The sequence below is a fragment of the Corvus hawaiiensis genome, chromosome 26 (genome assembly GCF_020740725.1).
Source record: "Corvus hawaiiensis isolate bCorHaw1 chromosome 26, bCorHaw1.pri.cur, whole genome shotgun sequence".
Taxonomy (NCBI): Eukaryota; Metazoa; Chordata; class Aves; order Passeriformes; family Corvidae; genus Corvus; species Corvus hawaiiensis.
In genome coordinates, this window is record NC_063238.1 from 36,309,067 (window position 1) to 36,334,812 (window position 25,746).

Consider the following 25,746-nt stretch of genomic DNA (forward strand, 5'->3'; position numbering starts at 1 on the left):
CAGAAGCGAGGGGCAACTGCCAAGACCATATGTGTGTTTCATAATAACATTGCAAAACTAGAAGCTAGCACTATCACAGGTACATACCAAGCATGCCTTTCATAGGCAGAGCTGCCTGCCATGGTTTGCAGCCTAGCAGCGTTAGCGTGTCTACTTCTGGCATGAGTTTAGCAGTGCTCTCACTTCTGCTTTCTAGCTGTATCTCCTCATCTCCCTCCTTTCCCCAACAGGTGGGGAGATCTAAAGCCGTTGTTATGAGGCCTGTTGCTTTGGGAAACAGGTACAGGACAGGTGTACAGGACAGGTCACTCCTTTCCACTTCAGCGCAGTCCTTCCTGCCTGGGCAGCAAGAACAGTGCAGTCCATTGTGACCTGCACTAGTTTCAGGAATGCATACCAGCTCCCAGTGGGCACAACTGCAGGGAACACTTGGCAGACACTCCACCTCAGCCAGGCCAGGACTCCTGTGTTCAGTGTCTGTCTTTGGCGATGATCATGAGGCAGATGAGGGATCTTTGGACCGTCTCTTACAGGGGCCCAGAACTGGACACAGGATTCAAGGTGTGGCCTCACAGTGCCCAGTAGATGGGGACAATCACTGCCCTGGCCCTGCTGGCCACACTATTGCTGATACAGACCCAGTGCCATTGACCTTCTTGCCTACCTGGGCACACACTGACTCATGTTCAGCTGCTGTCAACCAGCATCTCCAGGTCATTTTCTTCTGGGCAGCTTCCCAACCACTCTGCCCCCAACCTGGAGCACTGCAGGGGGTTGTTATGACTCAAGGGCAGGACCTGGCACTTGGCCTTGTTGAACCTCATACTATTGGCCTCAGCCCATTGATCCAGACTGTCCAGATCCCTCTGCAAAGCCTTCCCACTCTCTATCAGATCAACATTCCCACCAACTTTGTGTCATCTACAAACTGACTGAGAGTGCCCTTGATCCCCTCATCCAGATCATTGATAAAGATATTAAATAGAATTATCCCCAATATTGAGCCCTGGGGAACACCACTGGTGACTGTCCACAAGCTGGATTTAACTCCACTCACCACCCCTCTCTGGGCCTGACCATGCAGTGAACAGTGCACCTGTCCAAGCCACGGGAAGACATTCTCCAGGAGGATACTGTAGAAGATGGTGTCAAAGGCTTTCCTAAAGTCCAGACAACACCCACAGCCTTTCCCTCATCTACTTAGAGCGCCACCTTGTCACAGAGGAGCTTCAGTTAGCTACTATCACAATAGGAGAAAACCTCTCAAACAGTTCCATATATTTCTACCATAATAAGTGAGGTCGGCTTTTGAAAAAAAAAGTACTCTGAATATGATAAAACAAAGCTCTAAGTCTTTAAAGAGATATAATTTTTCCATCTGGCTATTACTAGGCCTGAAAAGGCAGATTTTCATGAGGAAGTTTCAGAACTGATAAGTCTGAAAGTTTAGAATTTCCATCTTGTTCTGAGCCAGCTTCTTTTTTCATTGGCAGTGTCTGGCCTAGCTGTAGAAATAGAGCAACAAATCTGTTCTTCCTGGATTTCTAATTGCCACAGTCTTCTAAAAAGCTGTCTGGCAAGGGTACTGGATTTATCTTCAGGAGTGAAATTTAAGTAGTTTGGAGACAAAACAGCTGAACAAAGGCCTCATTTTTTTCTTTTAATATGGGCAGCAAGAGGTTTCCCACTTATTTAAAAAGGACAGCTGGATCTATGTAAAGCTCTGGATATGTTTCATCTAGGCTTACACAAAAGTGTCCAGGCAGACAACTCATCATTCCAGGAAAAATCACCCAGTTTACTCTAAAATGAATGTGAAAAGACAACCAAAGAGACAGAAATATCAACTTCACCATCTGTCAAGATGATCCTTTTTGTTGCCATGACCATACTGTGCCTTACCCAGTCATAATCCAGCTCCTGCTTCAAATCACTCATCTGGGATGCTCAAAATAATTTACAGACATTCATTTTATGTTGGGGCCCTTCCCCCTGCCATGTGGTCCTGGGAGATGGGCCCTGGGGGGGAGGCACGGGGTTTCCCTGCCCCTGGTCAGCCTCGTTCCCCATTGGTTGTTTTGTGTTCCCCTGTGCGGGCAAGGACCCTCGGGTCCCGTGATTGAGCAGTTCCTCAGCAGATCCTCAGCCATGCGGCTGGAGAAATAAACATCTCTCTGAAACATCTATCAAGAATCAGTCCATATATATTTCTTTTCCACAGGCCTTCTTGTTTGATACGCGTGTTACAGTATCCCCACTGTAACAAATGGTAGGGTAATGCTGGCAAGACACCGATCTCTAAGGACAGAAAATTCATGAGTAAAAACCACTCTAGATCTCTCTCTTCTCACCTTGGTTTGGATATTCTCTCTGGACTATGGAAAAATCATGGGAAATGTGGCTCTCTGAACCACAGAAAGAAATGTATCTAGAAAAGAATCCTTGAACAACAAAACAAGAAAGTATTTGTTCCGGGAGAGTTAGAACATTTTTTTAACTGGCTTTTCAAAAATTTCTTTTATATTTCTTGAGACTTACTTTTTGATATTAATCCTCCTGGAACTAATCACAAGCGTTTTTTGTACGAGATCTGGGATGAGATAAAGGATCAAACAGAACATGCACTCGTGATAGAATCTCTCCGTGGATCTCTTGTAATCAGCAAAGCTCTTGAGGAGCATTTGTATGGTCCCATTACCCCTAGAGCAGAGGATGGCCGTAATCCCATGGCTGAGACCACGCGGCAGACATGCCGGGAGCGCGTGACTGCAGCCGTGCCAGCAGAGGTGCCTGCGCTGGATGAACCCCGCCCCCTCGGGAGCCCGCGCCTTATTGCGGACCCCATCCCTGTCTCGGGGTCCCCGGCCACGCAACCGCGAGTGAGGGAGTGACGCCGCAGGTGCCGCAGGTGCCGTGGGCCACATGCAGCAAAGAGGCGGCCCCCACGAGCAGCCAGGAACCAGGGGTCAGCGTGGAAACCCGCTCTGAGCACACAGCTCGGAGAGCCCTGTGGAGGGAGAAGCGGCGGCTTCCACAGTGACACGAGAAGCCATGCAGCGCAGCACCGAGCCGAAATGAGGCCGCTCTCAAAGCAGCGTGGAGTTGGCGGAGCGTAACCGCTTGCAGGGCGTGGGGCCAGCGGTGATGGCAACGCGGGGCCGCGCAGAGCCCAGACACACGCCGGAGCAGCGCCGCTCGGAGAGCGAGGAGCAGTTGCAACACGAGGGCCTAACCGAGACATTGGAGTCGCTGAGGCAGCAGCCACGCAGGACCAACAGCTACAACAAACACGCAATCATGTGATAGGAGAAGTTGTAGCAACGAAAATCACAGGAACTGTGAAATGGTACAATGTAAAAAACAACTATGGATTTATAACACGAGATGATACAGGGGAAGATCTATTCATCCATAGAACTGCCATTAAAAAGAATAACCCTAAAAATTACCTGCAAAGTGTAGGAGATGGGGAAGTTGTACAATTTGATATAGTGCAAGGAAAGAAGGGTTTACAAGCAGCAAATGTTACTGGGCCTGGAGGTATTCCAGTCAAAGGCAGCCGTTATGCACAAAATTATAAACAATATCCATCCCAGCAACTTCTCTACCCACAACCTATTTTACCCTTTTACCCTATGCCCAATATGAACCCTTTTCTAAGTTTACCCTATTCCCAGTTTATTCCTAATCTGTTCTTCACCCCATGACTTCCCTATACAATTCCCTTTCCCTGCAACTCCTCTCCAATGCCGAGGGGGGATGAAAAGGGGGAGGGAAGAAATTAACTATTGTTGTTTAGCGTTCCAACAGGTACAAATGGAAGAAACCCTCTCCTGCCTCAGTTTCCCCACGAGGCATGCCCAGAGAGTCCTGTCTCCCTTCTGTCAGCCTTAAGATGTTCCAGAGAATCTGTTTGCACATTTGAAGACTCAGGAGGGTGGCTTGTTTTGTTTTGAAACTGTTCTTGTTATGTTTATCCAGTTGTTTTCAATGTTAAGTTTTACACCTCTTTTTGTTAAAAATAAATGGGTGAAATGTCAGGGTCCCTCCCCCCTGCCATATGGTCCTGGGAGAGGGGCCCTGGGGGGAGGTACAGGGTCAGCCTCTTTCCCCATTGGTTGTTTTGTGTTCCCCTGCGCGGGCAAGGACCCTCGGGTCCCGTGATTGAGCAGTTCCTCGGCAGAGCCCCGGCCATGCGGCTGGAGAAATAAACATCTCTGAAACATCTATCAAGAATCAGTCCATATATATTTATTTTCCACAGGCCTCGTTGATTGATATGCGTGTTGCAGTTTCCACGCTGTAACAATTTTATCTCTCAAAACCTGTACACGGAGAGCATAAAATGACAGATAGAGAAAATGAGGACAGAGAAATGTTAAGTTGTCAAATATGTTTGCCTTCTCATCCCTTAAATCAGGGGAGGGAATGCTTGGTCTTGGATCCCAGATGTGCTTTCCAAATTATCATCTTCTCCTTACAGAGGGACACCCTCCTTCAGCTCATATGAATAGTGTTCAGCCCACAGTATCCCAGCTAAACATTTCAGGTTCTCAATCCTATCTCTCACAGTCAGCAACTAAAGGGCAACTCAAACAGGTTCTGGGTGAGGGTCTCCTTCATCCTGCTTGGTCCCACAGGGTTGACAGACCATGTGACAGCTTCGGGGGCTGAGTCAGGCCTCTGTCAGCCCTTGGAGAACCAGCTGCAGGTTTATTTTAATATAAGAAAAACAATGAAAACTTCCCCTTCTCCCCAAAAAATTTATCTTTGTCTGGGTAAAATATTTCCATGAAATGGTACATAGCATGACTGAAAATACCCAACAGCCAGTGCCATTTAAAGGTCAACCAAAACCTTCAACACATAAATAATAATACAAATAATACTTAACATCCAATGAGGCACTTTTTGCTTTCCACTTATCATACTTTCATGACATTGACTCAATAAACTTCATAACTGCCAACACAGTGTTTTAGAGATGAGAAAACTCATGGATTATATGTGTTAAATGGCCCAGTCTAAGGATATAAAGTGACTTTTAGCTTTTTCTAGAGAATATTGAATTCTTGAGGTGTCATAGCAAAATCTGCAGTTATGCCATAAATAGAAAGCCTCCATATACAAGCTGAAATGTTCACTTGCGTATCTATAGGGACAAGACAGGAGGAACATAACATTTACAGCTTCATAAATGGTCTACAGAGATGTACCTTCCTGGTGGCTGATTTGAAGGTGAGGTACAAGTCCTTGTTCTTTCTTCCTTGCTGCAAACCAAACCTAGAAACTGCTGTGAAATAGCAACAAAATGGATATTAGCAGGTAGCATGAAGGTCTGCTTATAAAACCAGCTTATAGTTTTAAAATAATTGTTGGCTCTGTTCCTCTGCTGGGATTCATCTTCTACTAAATTTAAGTCTGTTATGAGCAGTTTGATATGTTAAATCACAGTTTATTGTAAAAATGCCAGAGTCACTTTCAAAATATGAAATATTGTCTCAACTACTCCTGTTATCACCCATTATTTTGGCTATCCATTAGCACAAGGCTTTTATGTGTTCATGATAAGCTGTGTCACGAATTTCCAAGATGCTTTGCTATGCAGCATTAGGCCTGGATAAATTTTTCACTTTTTCATATTTCACCCAGCAGCTTTGGGTGGGTTGTTAGATTGCTAACCCAGAACTTGATTTTTTTTTTTTTCCTCCTCAAATATGAGCTATTTTGGAGTTCTGCATTTTTCTTACTTTCCCTCTGAGACAGGTTTTCTCTAATAACCAGATGGCTGCTAAAAACCAGGGGGGCCTTTAGGTGGTATTTATGACTAATATTTTAGCAGAATGGTACAGCTGCTTATTAGATGGTCAAATAGAGATTATGTCAGGATACAGAAAACATGCAATTAACTAATAAACAGTAACTGAAAACATGCATTTTAAAAATTTGCTTTCATTTTGATCGGCTGCTTAAAGCTGGAACAAGAGCAAAGGACTTCATAACACATATCTTTTTAAATCTTTATCTTGTTCATAAAGTATGGTCTTTTACAGTTTCACTCAATAAATAGATTGAACCAAGCTAGTCTTCTGAAGCAATATTTGTAAATTATTCAGAAATTACACGCTGTGAACCAGTTTGAGATGTGAGAAGCACTGTGTTAATCCACTGACTGAAACAGCAAGAGAATGCTTACTTTACAAGTAGATATTCACAACTTCATGTGAAGGTTGCAAATCAGTTTAGTAATCCTCCCTGGCACAGGTACTCCCTCACTGGAGCATCTAGCAGCTGCCTAAATTGGATCTGTGGCCAGCTGGTCAGTCCCATAGGTGGGCAAAGTAAGACAGAAAATACTAAAGTGCTGCAAGGATAGAAGTGTAAAATGAAACAGATGGGATATAGTCATTCCACCTCACTGGAAGATTCAAGGCAAAAACAAAACAATAAAGTAAAGAAAATTGCTCTTTGGAGATTTAAATTAATCTTATTCAGACAGATTGCTGAACATAAAGACCACACTCCTATAAAATACCTTTTTTTAAAAAAGAAAACACAAAACAAAGGTAAAATTTCAAGAACTGATAATCTGTATGGTTAAGATTAATGGATATGTCATTTGTTTATATAACCCCCCATATTTTTAATTTAACATTCCAATTATTCTTTTAGAATAATTACACAGGTAATTTCAAGGAAAAATAAAGTACAGTTCATATTTGTGATTGTGGTGGGTGGACACCAGGTGCCCACCAAAGCTGCTCTTTCACTTCCCTCCTCAGTTGCACAGGGGAGAGAAAAGAGAATAAAAGGCTCATGGGTCAAGAAATCACTCACCAGTTCCATCATGGACAAACAGACTTGACTTGGGGGAATTAGTTTAATTTATTACCAATCAAATCAGGCCAGGATCATGAGAAATAAAGCCAAATTTTAAAACACCTTCCCCTCACATATATTGGTAGATATCACTCACCACATGAAAGTTTCACATGGGTTTCCTGTTATTTTTCAGAGATACACACATGCCTCTTTTCTGCTCTGAAAGAATAAATTGTGTGGTAAGGTATTGCTCTGCTGGGTCATTGCACTTCCATAGGATTGAAATCCACAGCAAGGCTGTTGATTGAACGCAGGACTATATAAGCCCCAGAGAAGCTTAGGTGTTCTTAGGATACCAGGGGCCAGCAAACAAAGATTTAGATATATCCTCAACAGTGCATGCAGAACCTCTCCAGTCATTCCCAAATGATCAGTGCAGGAGCCAGTCCTTAACCCTTTCTGAGGCAGCCACATGGAAACAGAGCACTCCTTAGAACCATAAAAATACTGATCATAGGGTCATTAAGGCTGGGAAAGACTTTCAAGATTGTCAAGTTCGACCTTTGACCAAACACCACCATACCAACTAGACCATGGCACATGTGCCACGTCAAGTCACAGGTACAAAGGAACAATCACTTCCCTAATCCTGCTGGCCACATTATCCTTGATACATAGACCAGGATGCCATTGACCTTCTTGGCCACCTGGGCACACACTGGCTCATGTTCAGCTGCTGTCGATCAGCACCCCCAGGACCTTTTCTGCTGAGCCACTTTCCAGCCACTCTGCCCCCAGCTTGGAGCACTGCAGGGGTTGCTGTAACCCAAGGGCAGGACCTGGCACTTGACTTTCTTGCATCTCATACAATTGACCTCAAACCATCATTCCAGATTGTCCAGATCCCACTGCAGAGCCTTCCTTTGGCAGATCAACACTCTCCCCCAACTTGGTGCCATCTGCAAACTGACTGAGGGTACCTTTGACCCTCTCATCCAGTAAAGATATTAAACAGGACTTGCCCCAGTACTGAGCCCTGGGGAACAGCCCTAGTGACTGTCTGCCAGCTGCATGTAGCTCCATTCACCACTCCTCTCTGGGCCTGGCCATCCAGCCAGTTTTTAACCCAGCCAAGAGTGCACCAGTCCAAGCCATGGGCTGCCAGCTTCTCCAGGAGAATGTAATGGGAGACAGTATTAAAGGATTTACTGGAGTCCAGGTAGACTATATCCACAGCTTTTTTCTCGTCTACTTGGTGGGTCATCAGATCATAGAAGGAGGTCAAGCAGGACCTGCTTTTTCTAAATCCATGCTTTTTGGGCCTGGTTCCCTGGTTATCCTGGATGATGGCACTCAAGATGATCTGTTCCATAACCCTCCTGGGCACTGAGGTCAGGCTGACAGGACTGTAGCTCCTCAGATCCTCCTTCCAGCCATTCTTGTAGATATTTGCTGACCTCCAGTCAATTGGGACCTCCCCATGAGTCAGGAGTGCTGGTAAATGATGGAGAGTGGCTTGGTCAGCTCTTCCAGCAGCTGCCTCAGTACCCTTGGGTGGATCCCAGCCAGCCCCACAGACTCATATTTATGTGGCTCAGCAGGTCACTAATGACTTCCTCCTGGATTACAGGGGGGCTAGCCTGCTCCCTGTCCCTGTCTACCAGCTCAGGGGGTTGCTTGTCCTGAGGATATCAGTCTTACTGTTGAAGACTGAAGTAAAGAAGGCATTAAGTACTTCAGCCTTTTCCTCCTCCTGGGTGACAATAAAATATGGAGATTTTCCTTAGCCCTCCTTTTATTGATGATGTGTTTATAAAACACTTTTTATTATCTTTCACAGCAGTACTTAGACTGAATTCTAGCTGAGCTTTTGCCTTTCTAATTTTCTCTCTACATGACCTAGCAACATCTTTGTATTCTTTCTGAGTTGGCTGCCTCTTCTTCCAAAGGTCATAAACTCTCATAAATTTTCTTTCACACACTCCAGGAACCTCCTAGACTGCCTCCCCTCTGCTGTGCTGAGTTTCCAGCAGACATCTGGCAAGCTAAAGTTTCCCACAAGAACAGGGACCAGAGATCATGAAATGTCAGCCTGCCACATATAGAATACCTTGATTGTACCTTCACTGGGATCAAATCTTCTGGAGAATAAACTTAGCCACTGACACCCCACATTTCCTTGCATGGCTGTGTTATGGCAGCAAGTTCAAGAAACCACTGAATCAGAGCCCTGCAAGTGGCTGCTATATGAGCTGGAAGTATCAATTGTATATGACAGCACAGGTTTCACTCTTGAAACACATTTATTTTTTTGAGCAATGACTGCTTCAGTTCAAATTTGCAAACCATCAGCTTTCCTGGAGGAGTCCCTTTCTTGGATGTTCTTTATCTTATCATTTTCCATGACATGTGTTGTACTGTAATAGTACAAGTGTTATCTTGAGAACAGTGTTCCAGTGTTCTGTGGGTGCTCTCCTGCAAACTGAATTTTCTTCATCCTCAGTTCTACTGTCACTTAGCAACCAAGAGGATAATCAGTGAAATTCTAAATATTATCGTGTCAAGGACATCAAAACACAAAATACATAATTAAATTGTTGGGGAAAATACCACCTTTTCTTTTGTTTTTTGTTTGTTTGGTTTGTTTGTTTGATTTTTGTTTGGCTTGCTTCAGCAAGTAGAAGATGCACAAAAAATTGCTAGTCATAGTGAATTTATACTGCAGTCTAAGGATCTGGAAGGTATCTCCAGGAATGGATGCATTTTAATACTCTTTAAGTAAAAAATGGACCATAGAGACATGGAGGTGGATCTACTGGAGACAGAACTAAGGCTAAGTGTAATATCACTAGTAATATTTTCTGATGTGATGTAATCAAATATTTTGTGCACAGAGATCAGTGGAACTTCACCTGCTGGAAAGTTTATGTAGAGAACACTGAAAGACTAGGTCTGTACAAGAATATTAGAGGGTATAATAGGACACAGGGAGTTTGGACAAGCACATGGAAGAATTGGATCCCACTGTCTTAACCCGTAATTTTTGCCTTGTGATTTGACTTCCTGAATCACCCAAGCTACAGATTATCACTCAGTGATTCTGTTTAATGCCCACAACTGAGTTAAAAAATATCTTTTCAGAGAAGCAGAGTGTCACAGAGGATGCATTTAAAGGGAGATGGCTATTCAATTGGGTCGTAAAGAAAGGTTTTCAGTGCTTAATTATCCATTAAAACAAGCTGTTTTATTTCCAGTCTGAACTTGCCTAGCTTTAAAAAAGACTGAATTTTTTCCTTTTCTGTTACATTAAACAACCTTTATAGTGGTCATTTTTTTCCTCATGGAAACATTTATATTGTCATCAAATTATCTTCTCACTGTGATTTTTATTAAGATTCTCTATTGACTTTCTTTAATTCTCCCTAGTGCTGTCTCCAGGCTCTCCCTACACTGTTCTGGAATCTTGGAAACTAAAGAAAAGGAACAAGAAAAATCCCCCAAACTTTGCAGTCAGTGGAAGCCATTGTTCTCTATACGCAAATCTTAGCATTGAGCTTAGTCTCCTAGCACTGAGTTCCTTAGGCAGAGGTAATATTTTAGTCCTTTTCCTGATCAGCATTTCCTTTCCATAGTTGGAAACGAGGCTTGGTCTCTTCAGTGATTTATTACAAAAAAGCGTCAGTGTTCATCTGGTTACCCTCAGGGAACTCTGAACTGCCTTTTTTAAAAACACAGTTCTTTATTATGAAAGTGCAACTCAGTCACTGTGATGAACCTTAGTGTAGCCTGTGTTAAATAATACATTGCATAAGTTCAGCTTGCATATGTTCTAGATCACACTATATAACTAATGTTTGCTTTGAGAAACTTATCAGGTTTTGGGTCATTCTACACATTTACTCTTTACCATTTTATCATTTCTCCCAGCTAATAACTAATGCTCATGGACTATAAATATAGAGTGGACTTTGGTAGGTCATCTGAACTATCCTGCTGAACACAGGCAATCATTAAGAGAAGTCCCAAGCAAGTGAGGTTCTGTGGCTGCTCTGTCTTCTGACAGAAGACACTCCAGCTTCACAGTTAGCAGCACACAAGGGCAGGGGAAGTATGACCAGAATTTACATTTGTCCACCTTGAATTCTTGGCACAGGTGATCAGGTACTTGATTACACTTGGAGGTGGCTTCAGTGCCTGTCTCCAGCAAGGTCTCAGCTCATGCTTTTGAAGCTGGAGACTTTTGGTGAGCTAACGGCAGCACAGTTGCCTCCTGGGATTCTGTTGGGATGGATGACAGAATTTAAGACAGGCAAACAGATCCCTCAAGATATAGCTCCTGTATCTCAGGAACTAGCAGCCCAAGCAGACAAAGCTTTCCATGAGAGGAGGTAGTTAAAAAAGTGGAGGGCTGTGTTGATATCACAGCAGGGGGTTGTGCACGGACATTGCAGCTTTAGGCCATGCAACTGAAATTGATCTTAATGTTTCCTGCTGAAATCCACATGGTGAAGCATAACTGGTTCTGATAGAGTTGTTGCCTATTAAATAGGGAAAAAGTGAACAGGCAAAACCATCTTGGAGCATATCTGTGATGCCTTAGGTTTTAACTTTTATATTTTTCAAATCCTGTGCTGCCTAGTATGTAACTCTGAAGTTTCTTGTAGCCTGTTAACTTCTGCTCTCTCATGCTAGGTAGACATAACAAAGCCTCTCCCGGCCTGCTCTCCAAGGACATTCAGACTGTCCTAGGCCCAAAATGTGTAAACCAAAAGCCTTTGAAAGGGGGGGCAAGTTGAGGGGAAATTACATCATTAAACTGAAGTTTTAACTGGAGAATTAACCCTGCTATGCAAATGAAACAAACCTATAAAAGTGTGAAGAACTCGTGACCTGTCATCCATCTTGGGGTCCATCTTGGCAGTAGACTCTGGCTCCAGTAGTTTCTTGGCAGTAGACTCTCTGGCTCTACTTTCGAAGGCCTTTCAAATAAATACCTACTTTTAATCCCTTGCTCCTGTCTACTCTCTGTTTCTAGGAGGCCTTTTAAGGCATCATCTGTAGTTCAGGATACCATTAAATAAAGAAAAAGCAAAAGGCTTTTCTGTCCATTTTCAGTTCCATTAATAGCAGTTAAGCTGCCTTCTGAGGCCCTGAGGCCTCTGAGAAGAAAATGTTGCTGTCTCCTTTCTGCAGGGTGGGATCCAAAAGTCACAGAGATAAGCTGACTTGGGGGTGTCACACAATTGTCATTAAGCATGAGTCGTGAAAGGACCTGCAGGTGTCTGACTTTCATCTCTCTGCACTGCTCAGGTCTGACTCTCATTTCTCTGCACTGCTTAATAGAAAATTCCTCCATTTATTCAGAAAATACATAGAGTAACTGACACCAGCACATGATTTATTTCATCTCCTATTTGTAGCAAAATTAATCTGTATACAAGAACTCATGGGACAATGTCTCCTCATGTGTAAGATTTCATAGTGGAAAATAGGTTACCAACATATTTTCCTGATCACTTGCCACTAAAGGCTTGGCTGATCACTTACTCTCTACTTGCTTTCTTGTTTCCTACTGCCTGACTCTGAGGTTCTTACACCACTAATCAGGAAAGAAGACTGTGCTGACAAAATTTCAGGCTTTCTGGCTAAAGTGTTGGTGGATTACCCTAAGCTAATATACATAACGAGTCAACCTGAATTCTTCTTGGGATGTAGGTGATGTAAAAGGGACCTGCAGCATTAAACAATATTTAAAGCCCACCAATTGCATTCCTCTTTGCTTTCATTTGATCTCGTCACTTTACTTTTTTGTGCCTTCAGAAGCATGGAAACTATTCTGAACTCTCTTCTTTCTGTTTTGGAGTTTTTTTAATGTGACAGATTATTCCTGGCTTGACATCAGGTGCCCACCAAAGTAGCTCAGTCATTCCCCTCCTCAGCTGGACAAGGGACAGAAAAATAAGGCAAAAGGCTCACAGGTGCAGATAAGGACAGGAAGAGACAACTGACCAGTTACTGTCATGGGCAAAACAGACTTGACTTGGGGTAATTAGTCTAATTTATTACCAATCAAATCAAAGCAGGATAATGGGAAATAGAAGAAAATCGTAAAACATTTTCTCCCCAGCCCTCACTTCTTCCATGGGCTCAATTTCACTATGATTTTCTCTACCTCCTCCCTGCCAGCAGCACCTGGGGGCAGGGAGCGGGGACTGAGGTCAGTTCGTCACATGCTGCTTCTGCCACTCCTTCCTTCTCTGGAGGACTCCTCACACTCCTTCCCTGCTCCCGTGTGGGGTCTCTCCCAATGGACACTCCTGCAGTTCTTCACAAAGTGCTCCAATGTGGATCCCTTCCATGGGGTGCACTCCTTCAGGAACAGGCTGCTCCAGTGAGGATCCCCTACCGAGTCATAAATCTTGCCAGCAAACCTGCTCCAGCGTGGGCTCCTCTCTCCACAGGGCCACAGAAGAAGGAAACCGGTAGTGAAATGCATCACAGCATTACAAGCTAGCAACAGAAATATTTTAACCCTTTGCCCATTTCTGTCTTTCCACTATTTACTGAGTCTGATGGGCTTATATCCTTTGTGTGAAGCTGTAACTCCTCATCCTCTTAGTAACTTTTGGGAGCTCCTCAGATATTCGTAAGTCCACAGGTCCTGGAAGACCATGATTAGCCTCCAGGTACTAAATACTTATATTATCACATAAAAACAAACTCACATAATCTGTGTGCCCTCCTACTGATTGCCTGAACTGACTTCTACAGTGAAATGAGAAGACAAAATTCTGTGGCTGCTGTCTTTTCCACAGCATGACAAATATACAGTGAAATAGCAACACAGGGGCAGATATCAATAATATTACGGATAAAGGGACACAGCAAGTGGTGAGGGGTCCATGTACAGGGGTGATCCTTATTCCTTTTATATGGCAGCTGTATTTTCCCCAGGGTGGCCCACACTGCCTCTAACCAGTACTTCTGAAACATGGTGGGAGGTAAAAATTTCCCTCCTGAGATGATAATTTACTGTGCCACCGGTAGAGGCTCACAGATTGCCAGAATGGTGCCCTCATTTTTAGCAGCATCAGTGAAAGGAGGCAATATGAAAGCTCATAAAATGTTTCCATCCATTTTTGGTAGTGGCTGAACAACAAAGAGTGAGCATTCTCACATTAAACATTTTGTTCAATATTTAAACATCAAGGCCTAAATTTTTAACATGGTGCAGAAAGCTTCAGCTGTGTGTCTCCCGTGAAAAGTAATAGGAGGCATGGAGCTAAATCCCACCACACCACATTTAACATTTATCCCTAAAGGGTTCTTCTGGTGCTGAAGAGATTTGAGCACATTGCACTTGCTAAGGCTTTTGGAGGCATTCCAATATCACCTAGCTGATTATGTGGTTTGCAAAGAGCACATTAACTTTATGCCTTGCAGTGCATATGGAGGGGAGGGGGAAGCAAAATAGTTGTGCTAGGCTTCAGGCAACAAAAGATGTTTGTAAGATTTAAAAGAATATCAGATATTTTAGTTAATGAATCCAGCCTAAATAATTTAATATACTAATCTGACACAGCTAGATAAAAGAACTAACAGACCCCACTTATTTACCATCCCGTATTTTCAGATCTCGGCTGCAAAACATGTTTCTATTTATGCTATTTTTATTTAAGCTTCCCCTTGTGCCTATGCAACCTCAGTCTTCAGGTTTTCATCAAATCTCTGAAATGCAATGGCAGACTTGTTTCATGATAGAATGTTTGAGTCAGTTGCAAAAAGCTTCTTGATTCCCACTCTTATCTGGGGAAAGCTGTGCTGGTTTTGTATCCAACATGGTGTACTACACTTCCTGAACAGTGCAATTCACTTGGGGGGAGGAAAGCCTACACCCATTGCTGTCCCTCAGATACTATACACAGCTGGGATAGAGAGAAAGAAGGCTGGTGCCCTTCATGATGCCTCTGCACCCTGTGATGCAAAGCTGGGAATGGAGCAGTGGTTTGAGGATGCAGGAGAGCACAGAGCAAGGGGCAGGATTGCCCCAGGAGTATTGGGGTTTGGTGGGAGGTCAGTTTGCTGCTGTCCCAGTATGTAGACTGCGGGCTCTCCCACTCATTCTTTTGTCCTACAGATACACAGTGTGAGAAGTGTTTCTACCACATACTCCCTATCCTGTGCTTTCCTTCCCAAAACTGCTGAGTGAATAACCTTCATGATCATGGGATGCTTCCCTGGGCACACCTCATGTATAAGCTCACAGAATGGACTATTTACAAGTCTGGTGTTAAAGCTGCATTCAGCAGAGGAGGCATGGCCCATTGCCTTAGACTGTGAAAGATCCCATGGGAAGCCTTGCCCAGCTTCTCTTTCCTTGGAAGTAATCTTGTTTCACACAATTATTGGCCTGTACTTTCGAGACCGGTCCCAGAAGGAATCAGATGATACTTTCAGACTTGTGAAGAAAACTTTACCGGGCTACAGCTGATAAATGAGATGTAGTAATTAAAATAGTAGATGGACTACTATCTAGTAACTAGCTGAGTTAGTAATTTATCAGTTGAGAGATTCAGGAATTAAAAATTTCCATAATCTGATTAGGGTTATCTGTGGATTGTTAAGTAACAATTAAAGGAAACTCTGAGATAGACTTTATAATTACAATAAATTTTCAGTATAAAAATATAAAAGTAAAAACATTGAGGCATGTGGCAAATTGGGACAGGGCATTTAGTGGATCTACTTACCACAGAGTATCTAACCAGAATATTTCAGGGTAAAGATACTTTATGTTTATAGTGTTCTAAGACATATGAGATAATGAGTATATGATTCCTATGTGACCCTAAAAATGAGCCATTTTAAATGGAAGTAAAATTTTTCATAAATAAATATACTAGTAAGTTGTCTTGTTGAAGGGTCCAACCCACATTGCCAGGGAAGTACACTGGGTGATTTTTGCATACAAAAGAGTCTGTTGGGCTTGTCCCTCAGTGCAGGGTGGTTACATGAGGATAAAGTGGGAAGCGGAGGGCTGATCCCACATGGATGTTCCAGAAGAAGACTTCCTTCCTTCCTTCCTCCTGACTTATCTCCAAAGGTTAGCTATGCCTCCAAGCCAGGTCAGCCTCTTCATCATTAGGTGGAGCCAAGAGACTACTAAGACATACCACTAATCTTTCAGTCTGACTTTATTATGTACAGAAGCTGATAAAATAATATTATCATTATCTTCAGTGGCAATGCTTGCAGCAACGAATCAAAAGGAGTATGAGCTACAGTCTTCTGCTATGGTAGAGACTTGATATGGCATCTGTCAAATAATGAATAAAAAGCAGTGGGAATCAGATTAAACCTCTGCAGCTGCAATTTTTTAATCACTGCTCATAACACGCTTTATTTCATTTTGCATATGGTGTTCCTTACATGCTCCCCTTAGCAACTGGCAGTAGGAACAGGATAGGGTCCTGTATATCCTACTGTGTTAGAGCGTTACTGAGCATTTGTAGGTACATTTGTGATTTGTGAGAGCACCACTTCATTTTGGGGAAACACAATGAACAGCATCCCTGAAGAACTCTACAGGAACCTGTATGAAGGCAGAAAAGGGTGTGCTGCTGTGGAGGATGGGCTAGTTGAAGCTGGAATGCTTTTATGGAGGATATTGCCAAACTTTCACTGTTCTACAGTCGCCTCCCTGCAATACCCAAAGGCTGAGGAATAATAATGGAGTGAAAGAAAAAACAAAAACAATGCAAAAGCTGTCTCTGAAAAAAAATATGCATGTGGGAAACTGGAGGGAAAAATCCCCCATTAAGCCCACTATTTAATTATTTATCTGAATTTTAATTGTTGTGGTTGGATCGAGTCTATTGGCTCAGCCATGTGCACTGAAAGTTGTTTGCTGAATGCCCTCAAAAGTGCTCTGCAGAAGTGGTCATGATACATTGCAAATCCTCCTTTGCTCCAGTCTTGTTCTGCACAGGAAATAAGTTGCTGCATTTCTGTCTGGCACGTGGCATTTCACAGGGGTGGGTGGAAAACAACTACAAAATGGAAAACTGTTATTTTTGAAACCACAGGCTGCAAAAATGACCTTATAAAATGAGGTTCCTTCTGGTCTCATGAAGTCAGAACTAAAAGAAATTTTAAAAGGTCTTATATAGTGGTATGCAGCTAAAAAACCTATTTTTTACTATTAATTAGCATTTTTTACCTTCAGCTAAAATCAAACACATAATCAATCTGTTGAGAATAATGTCATTTCCTCTGCAAATCAAAAAGGTGTGACCTATGTGAGAACGTTCTCGGAAAGAAAGACACCAGAAACGGAAGGATAGCAGAAATTTAGATAGATGGTTACTCTCAGCCACATTTTATTTTATAAGGTGGTGTTCTCTACAAAGGAGATGTGATAGTCTTGTCAGACAGGTGGGCCTTCAAACATAAGGGAGGAAGCAGCCCTGACATGTGATGAAGGCCTGTTGACCAAAAGTAGAACATCAGTCGGAGCTGGCAGCAAAAATTAGGAAAACCTCTAGTTGCAATATCTTAAGGTTGCTGGTTGGACATGTAGGAAATTATATTAGAAAAGCAACGAACAATTCAACCCTTAAGGGAATAAGGAGACTGCAAATTTAAAAGGTAATTTGGTCATAAGCTTGTTCCTTGGGCTCTGTAACTATATAATAAAATTTAGTGCTCATTTTAAACCAGATTCTTGTTTGTTTGTTTGTTTTACATGAGTTTTTAACAATAAATCATCACAACTTTTATCTAAAACAATAAAAGTGGTACTCCTGCAATCACCTGCTAGAATTGCCATCCAATTTCAATTTCTTATTTTGCTAAAGATGTTTACATTGACTGCAATAACTTGTTATTGCCACCAAGTGTAAATACTTTAGAGTACTTTTTGCCTCTATGTCACTTGAGAAAAATCACAAAAATATTTAGCTGGAAAGACCTCAATACTAAAATCGGAGCAAGTGAACCCAGACTGTCCCTGGCAAGCAGTACTGTAGGAGCAAATACAGAATGTGATCAAAGCTGTGATAAACATAATGATAGAAGATAAGATGTTGCTCTGGTGAGGGGTTACACTTTGGCCAGCTCATGTGAAACACATTTTTATCTCTATATAGCTGGCAAAAGAGTAAGCTCTTTGTTAACTCCAGCACTTACCCCCTCCAGCTGATCGCAATGAACATCTGGTAGATTCATTTCCCATGAAAATGCAAAAAGTTTATCTTGAAATGTTTTATTTCTCATTGTTTCTCAGCTTGTGCAAGATGATTTAGCTCAGTAATTATATTTGCATCTGTTTTTATTGCATTTGAGGCATCATTATCTGAGTCAAGATAGTGAATTAAAGTGCTTGTTACCAAAAGTTAATATCCTGAATTTCACTTTGCATAAAACATGAATTTACATTAGGTTTTCAAGGTGTGCATCTTCTGGATAAAGCTACCATTCCTTCATGAGAAAATACATGAGTGTACTACCTGTGTGTGATAACTTCTATGATGTTGCATAAGGCATTGCCTTCATAAAATAATGAGGGGAAAACTGACTCTGTTTCTTCTGAAGATGTAGCAATGTCAATCACAGTTATCTTGATTAGTTTGCAAGAAGTATAATTGCTGTTCAAGTGTAATGTCCCCACTGATTGCTGACTATGTAAATGTGAGGGTTGATAAAACACCCTGGCAGCACGGTCCTTAACTCTCTGCAGTTTTTCTGGAATTTTAAAGAAGGTATATGGGCATGGTTGGTAAGCAGAGGTATTGAAGCAAGTTATTCAGCTGTAATGATGCACTTCTAGCACCTTTTGCAAGGTAACCAAAACATTATTAAAAGACAGATTGGTAAATCCCACCCTGTGTGGGCTGAGGGAGCAACCCACACTCACTGATTTGCAAGGATTGGACCGTGGATCTTTCTTCTTTGCATGGGTCAAAACTGACCTTGTAAAAGGTCAGAGGGAGCTGTCCAAGGGCCAGAACTGTAGAATGTATATTAGAGGTTGGTCCTGTGAGTAAGGCAACAAACTCCTCAGGCCTCAGGTCTCTTGTGACTTTTAACAAATCTTCTGTGATCCTTCTCAAATGAGGTTTTTCATACTTTAGCACTCCTGAAGTAATACAGATGTACCAGTAGTCTTCTGTTTACAGTAAAACTGATGCATGGCCTCAGAAGGACAAAAGTTAAAGGTGATTAAATTTCATCTGGGGGTTCATATCCTGTTGTTAATGAAGAACTTCCCTCCTTAGTTTTGCAGGCTGAAGTCTCAAGTCTCCCTTTAACATACCTGTACAGATTATTTTCCTTTGTTGAGGGTTTTCCAGATGTCACAAACTAAAAATCCTCCCACCCCTGGGCATGACCTGATTAATTTTAGTTTGAGGTTATTTTTAATCCTCATTTTACACTGCTTCTTGTTAGTGGTAACAATTCATTATGATAACAAAGGTTAATAGAGAGGAACCTTTTTCCATCAGCCGTGAGAGATGATCTTTAATTTTCTGTATAGAACCCTTATAAAAAATTTGCATTTTCCTTGAATGGCAGACATCATATTAATAACAATTAAAAAAAAGGAGTTTCTGAAGAGAAGTACATTAATATCAGCATCAATGTTAGCTAGAGAATTAAACAAAAAATTTGCTTAGTGAAAAGCAAAGCAGAAAGATAATGAATGGTTATACCTTGAAAAGTAAAAGTAGGATTTTATCAGTATGTTTTATAGATGCCATTAAAGAATAAGAGAAGGTAGAATGAATTTGGAAGATCTTTTGTACAGACACTTAGTACTGAAATGACCAGCTCTCTGCAAAGGATGGAGCCAGACCTCTGACCTTGCAGATGTTCTTGCACAGAAGAGCTGATCTCCCATCCAGGATTCTAGTTCTGATTTGCATTTACATTTCCAACAACTTTATACAACGCCTACTGTCCCCAAAAGCCAGGATGGTGTCTATGGGGGGATTTATCTCACTTAGATCTAGGTGTTTATAGTATAGACTCCTATCTGGGACCATGAGACCCCTTTGTAACCAGGAGAGATCTGTTAGGTAGAGTTAAAGGAGTGTGGGATGTGATTGTCTTACTGCAAGGTAGGCGGCCACATTTGACCAGCTGGGTCACAAACCAGACTCCACTGAGTCACCATTGACTACAAGGGCATTTAAGCAGCTGGTCAAGAGAGCACTTCACTGTGCTCTCCCTACCCTTAGCTTTTTGTGCCCACTTACCTCATTATTCTGGAGGTTTGGTGTTTTGGTAAAGCAGACCTGCATCATGACACGCAAGGCCTGACATAAAGTCCAGAAGTCCTCAAGTAGAATTAATTTCAATTTCTTACTTGTGGGATTAAAAACTCTCACAGTCAATTACTACCAGTGTTGCCATTTGTATTGAATTTGCCAACGTAAACAATTGTTTAAACAATGCTAAATTAATCACAATTGCTTTGTATCTTGTTGGGGCTTATTGAAGAGACAGAAAGGCTCCAGCTGGTTTTAATGAGCTGCAGGAGAAGCCTTGTGCTGACAGGAGAATCATGGTATGTATCTCTGCCATGGGAAGCCTTCTGTTGAAATAAAATTGGGTCCTCTTCAGGGAAAATTACTGATGTATCTCTCCAGAAAATGTCTGTTGTACCAGTCCTGTGAAACACACATCCTAGTGGGATAGTTCAGATCTCATGAGAAAGTCTTCCTAAACTTGAGGTGCACAAATAGGAATTTTTGTGTTCTAAAGATATCTAAAGACGTATATGCCAATTTATGCAGAAACTCCTTGCACTGGAAAGAGGAGACATACAGACTTTGTGCAAGGCTGGATGAGTTCCCTGTGAATATCTGCTGCGGGCTGGTCCTGAGCAGATGACAGTGCATGTCTGATACATTTTTAGGAAAGTGCTATTTTTGCTTATGTTTCCCATGCAACAACAGAATAAAGAATAAGAATATATAAGAATAAAATATAAGAATAAAATGTAACTGGTCAAGATTGTGAGAAGATACTGTTTAGTAGTTTGGAAGCACCTCCTGGATGTAAAATGGACGTTTAGACATCCCTAACTTTTTAATTCAACCAGTGGCTCATTCTTCCAATAAACCTACGTCTCAAGGCAGTGATTTCAATGTTAACGACATTTCTCCTAATTAAAACAGGTGACTGAATTAGGGGTCTATTACACAGATCATTTCCTGTTCTAAGAGTGGTAGATGTATAACTGTGCTGCTGTTCTTCAAGCATCTAACCACAGTTTTGGGATATTTTTTCCCACTCACAGAACGGGGCAAAGATTTGTGCAGCCTCCTATTCCTGTGAATAAATAGGTTATCTGCTATCTGAAAGTCTAAATCTCTCACAGCCTAAATTTCCTTAAGCATAAAGACAATTAAAAGCATAGAAGAATTATCTCCCAAAACTAATTAGGCCTTCTTACCCAAGCTTTTAAACCCTCCAGTTTGGAGCTTGTAGGAGATCTTGAGGCAGAGGCATCTGCTAGGTCTGGGCAGCCATTAATGTGCAGCCTTGTGGCCCAGGTGATGCAGACACAGCTAGAAAGTAATAGCCTGGAACCTATACTCACTTTTTCATAATGGGCTGACACTGAGGTGTCCTGGCATGATGCAACAGTGAGTGAAGGTCTGGGGAGAACAGAATCCCAGGGGCACCTGAGGCCAGCCAGCACCTTGTGTGACTGCTGAGATGTGAGCACTCAGATCCTCAGGTGTACCACACTTCTGAGAGCTATGAATCACCTGTCACCCACCAAAAGGTTAAGGAGTCTTCTAGAGCTCCTCAGCATCAGAAAAGGAGCCATTGTGCTACTTTGCTGAATGGTGTCTCTCAGAGCCATGGCTGCCTTCGGTTCCCTTGTGCTCAAATGTCCACGTGCAGGGTCCAGCTGCCCCATCAGGTACTACAAAAGAGACTATTTTTTCTTCTGTCTTCCCTTGAGCTGAGACAAGTCTAAATGACAAAGAAATACATTCATTTTGGTGAATAACACCATAATTTGAAAAGCATTGGGCACTGGGGTAGCTCTGAAAATCCAAAGAATAGTGCTCAGAAGATGAAAGAAAAATGGCCCTGGTCATTGCTATCCCTTAACCTGCAAATAAAGTGGCAGGGGTGAATAACACCATAATTTGAAAAGCATTGGGCACTGGGGTAGCTCTGAAAATCCAAAGAATAGTGCTCAGAAGATGAAAGAAAAATGGCCCTGGTCATTGCTATCCCTTAACCTGCAAATAAAGTGGCAGGGGTGAATACACCATAATTTGAAAAGCATTGGGCACTGGGGTAGCTCTGAAAATCCAAAGAATAGTGCTCAGAAGATGAAAGAAAAATGGCCCTGGTCATTGCTATCCCTTAACCTGCAAATAAAGTGGCAGGGGTGTTCTTGAATGAAGAATACTGTGTGCAGAAAAACATGGGTCATATTTTGAAAACTTGACTTTTGACAGAATTACACTGCAAAGGTTTGTCCTCTGCATCTCTCCTTCAAACCAAAACGGCTTTGGATTTCAAGGAGATATTGTCCATGGTGTGTGAATGGATTCCTACCCAAAACACAAATTCAAAATGTCTTTGTAGGCAAGTGGGCTAAAAACCACTGAAATTGCAGCATTTTTAAAGTCATGGCTAATGGTTGCAGTTAGCATCAATCTTGTTTAACACCCATGTTAATGGTCTAAGAAGGCTCAGTAGGCTGATTGCTAATGTGGTCCTTAGACCGTTGAATTGAAGGGAAATGTGAACACCAGTAACAACAATAAAATGACAAAAGCTGCTAGGAAGTAAAAAATTAGGTTTGGTTTAGAGGAAAATAAACAAAATGATCCATTGAAAATTATTTTTTGCTTAGGCAGTAGGTAGAGGAATATTAAAAATTAATTATACTGGTTAAAATGTAGAAACAGAAATACATCTGTGGGAGTGTTACAGGTAGAGGTGATAGGGTTTGGATCAGGAAGATGGCCCAGATGTTTTCTTCCTTTCTGTCCTGCTTTCTAGGACTCTGCAACTTTTCAACAAGCTACCGCTGAAACCTTTGGTCAACATAAACAAACTGGGCAAAGCAAGGTATTTTGCCTGAGCAGTGTCAGTCTGTGTATCCTGAACATCATTGTACACAGGACCATGCAGTCAAGACAATGAAAATTCAAAGAAAGAAAATTGAGACATTTAGAAAAATGGAGAAATTATACATATATGTATAAATATATAGCTAGTTTAAAGACACAGATATAGATATTAGAGGAAATAAGATGCCAAATTGACATAGCTAAATAAGGTGGTGTAAGCAGGGCTGGGAGGAGTTCCACAGCAGAGGGGCAGTGGCTCAACTGTGGCATTTCTGACATGACAGTTCACTGCTGTGCAGGTCTCTCAAACAGGGTGAGCAGCAGAGAGATAGGGTGGGAGAGTCCTCTGCACCTTTCATGAACAGCAGCTGGTGCCAAGGCCAACACCATCCTGGCTGCTACCAGTAAAAGAGTGACCAGCAGGACTGTATTTGGCACTGGTGAGCCCACACCTTGAATTCTGTGTCCAGTTTTGGGTCCCTCATGAAAAGAAAGACATAGATGTTCTGGAGCATGTCCAGAGAACGGCAATGGAGCTGGTAAATGATCTGGAGCACAAGTGTGAGGAGCTGCTGAGGGAGCTGGGCATGTTTAGCCTGGAGAAAAGGAGGCTCACTGGAGATGTTATCACTCACTACAACTCCCTGAAAGGAGGTTGTAGCTAGGTGGGCATTGGTGTCTCAGACAAAATAATGTGGTAAATTCACAAAGTATGAATAAACAGGGCTGTCAGTATAGTCTGATAGTCAGAAATTGCTGCAGAACTGGATGTGTTGCTCATTACTGAAAATCAGCAGGTGAAATGCTAATTGGCATCACTTCCTTCTCTCATGATTTATGTTGTGTTTTGTGGGTGTTAAATATTATTGTGGGTCCAGTGAGTGGAAAACTGTGATTCGACATTGTGTTTGCCCATTTTGCCACATTCTGTATGAGGACATAAGAAAAATCATTGCAGAAAATTAGGACCTGAAGGTGTTGGTTCGTTTTTAATGTCTGAGCACAAGGTTGGTTAAGCTGTTCCTTAAATTAAACACAAGGAAAATGATACTTTATGGGCTAGAATTTCTGCAGGTGTTAATTAATGTAGCATCAGTCAATGCAACAGAGGTACGCCCATTTGCACCAATCAGTGATTTACAGAAATTTGCATTGGCTTGAAACAGCATCCTGATTTCCTTTGCACACCTTCCCCACATGTCAAAGCAATATGTATTTTTGCTCTTCATGTTTGGACTGTTTGTTAATGAGATACGTGACAGGCAGTGCATGAGTTTATAAGTGTCACTGATTTAAACAAAACAGTAGTTACTGTAGCAAATTACTGATGATTACACTTGCCTGGTTCCATCATAAGGCAGTGCCGTCTCCAGCTCTGTGTTGTTATGTGGTCAGAGGAGATAAAGGGAGCTTGGAGTTCACATGGGTGGAGAGCATCAGTGAATTGCCAGACTATTTTGCACACTGGATAGCATTCATCAGCCTTAGAAAGGCACTCACAGTTTGTTATGTCAGGCATTACATGAACAAATAGAGCATTTTTGGCCTGAGAGAATGCAAACATTATGCAGTCTGGTCAAGTGGGCAGAGTACAGGTCTCCAATTCAAAGAATGGAATTTGCTTGCCTGCTGTGTGACCTTGAATAAATTGATTTGCCTCTCAGTGCTTTAGTTATCTCATCTGTAGAATTGTGGCTATGTTTCTGATCTCTACTGAAAAATATTTTGGGATAATTTACTAGAAAAATATCCCAGTGATGCCTGCTTCATTATCTCTAGCAGAACCTACTGAGAGCACTTTAAAGTTTAGTGCCAAGCTCATAGTAGATCAATCCCTTCCATTAAAGTGATTCACCCTCTTGAACCAAGGTTCTGGCTCACACCACTTACCAATTTTGACAAGATATTTTCTATTGCTTCCTGAAAAATTAATGGGGATGTAGCTGTTCTACATTGTTCCAGCACCATGAATAAATTGCTTGCTGACTAACTTTCCCACTCCAACTACCACATGTCGTCTTCTAGGATTTACGGTCTCCCCCTTTAAATACCTTTAAAGTAATTCACTGAATTTACACAAAGAATGTTCTTTGTTTCTCCAGATGATCACAGAACCATTAACACAAAACATTTGTAGTTGTTCTGGATTTGGGAAGTCACTAAAAACTGAGATACAGCACAGTCCAACAGGAAGACTTGTGGTGATACTCTTCTCTGAAAATAGGAGGGTGAGGATGGGGATCGTTGAAAACATCCCCTCAGGTGATTTCACTATGTTTCAGGATAGCAGGATTTTATATAAGAGTCTAGTGTTTCGTCTTACTTCAGAAGTAGCTTTGAAGTACCCCAAAAAATGCACTAGTTTAATGAATCAATCATCTTGGGGGAGAGGAAGTGTTATAATCTCCCAAAACTGTTGCAGTGAACCATGACCAACCCCAGGGCCAGCCCCAAAAGCCCTGAGCATTCATAAGGCTGGGAAAAATACATAAATCTGTGCCTTACCTTTTAGCTGCATATCTCCCTTCCCCATAACCGGCCACTTTCCCAGAGTAACCCAGGGCCAGCTCTAGGTTATTCAGCAGCTGATTGGTCTCTGCTACTCCTCCCCACCTCTCCCTCTTCTCATTTGCTGTAATCCCCTCTCCCACCCTGGTTACACCCCCTGGTTGAGGTATCATTGGTTACTGTGTGTTTTCCACGCCTGTTTGTCGGAGTACAAAAATTGCTCCGCAAGCCACGTGGTTCACTGTCTCTCCTCGTGGGTTGTTCACCCTGGAATAAACTCTTTTCCCCCACAAGAGGCCCTCTAGCTTTA

General features: G+C 42.1%; 1 long non-coding RNA gene across 1 annotated transcript; it reads right to left on the reverse strand.

Moving 5' to 3' along the window:
• Positions 1 to 4,244: 4,244 nt before the first annotated feature.
• LOC125338450 lies at positions 4,245 to 25,476 on the reverse strand. Its single transcript, XR_007208314.1, has 4 exons — positions 25,434 to 25,476; positions 6,977 to 7,041; positions 5,217 to 5,293; positions 4,245 to 4,325 (listed from the first exon to the last, which is right to left on the reverse strand). It is a non-coding gene; the product is annotated as an uncharacterized LOC125338450 (long non-coding RNA).
• Between the last annotated feature and the right edge of the window lie 270 nt (positions 25,477 to 25,746).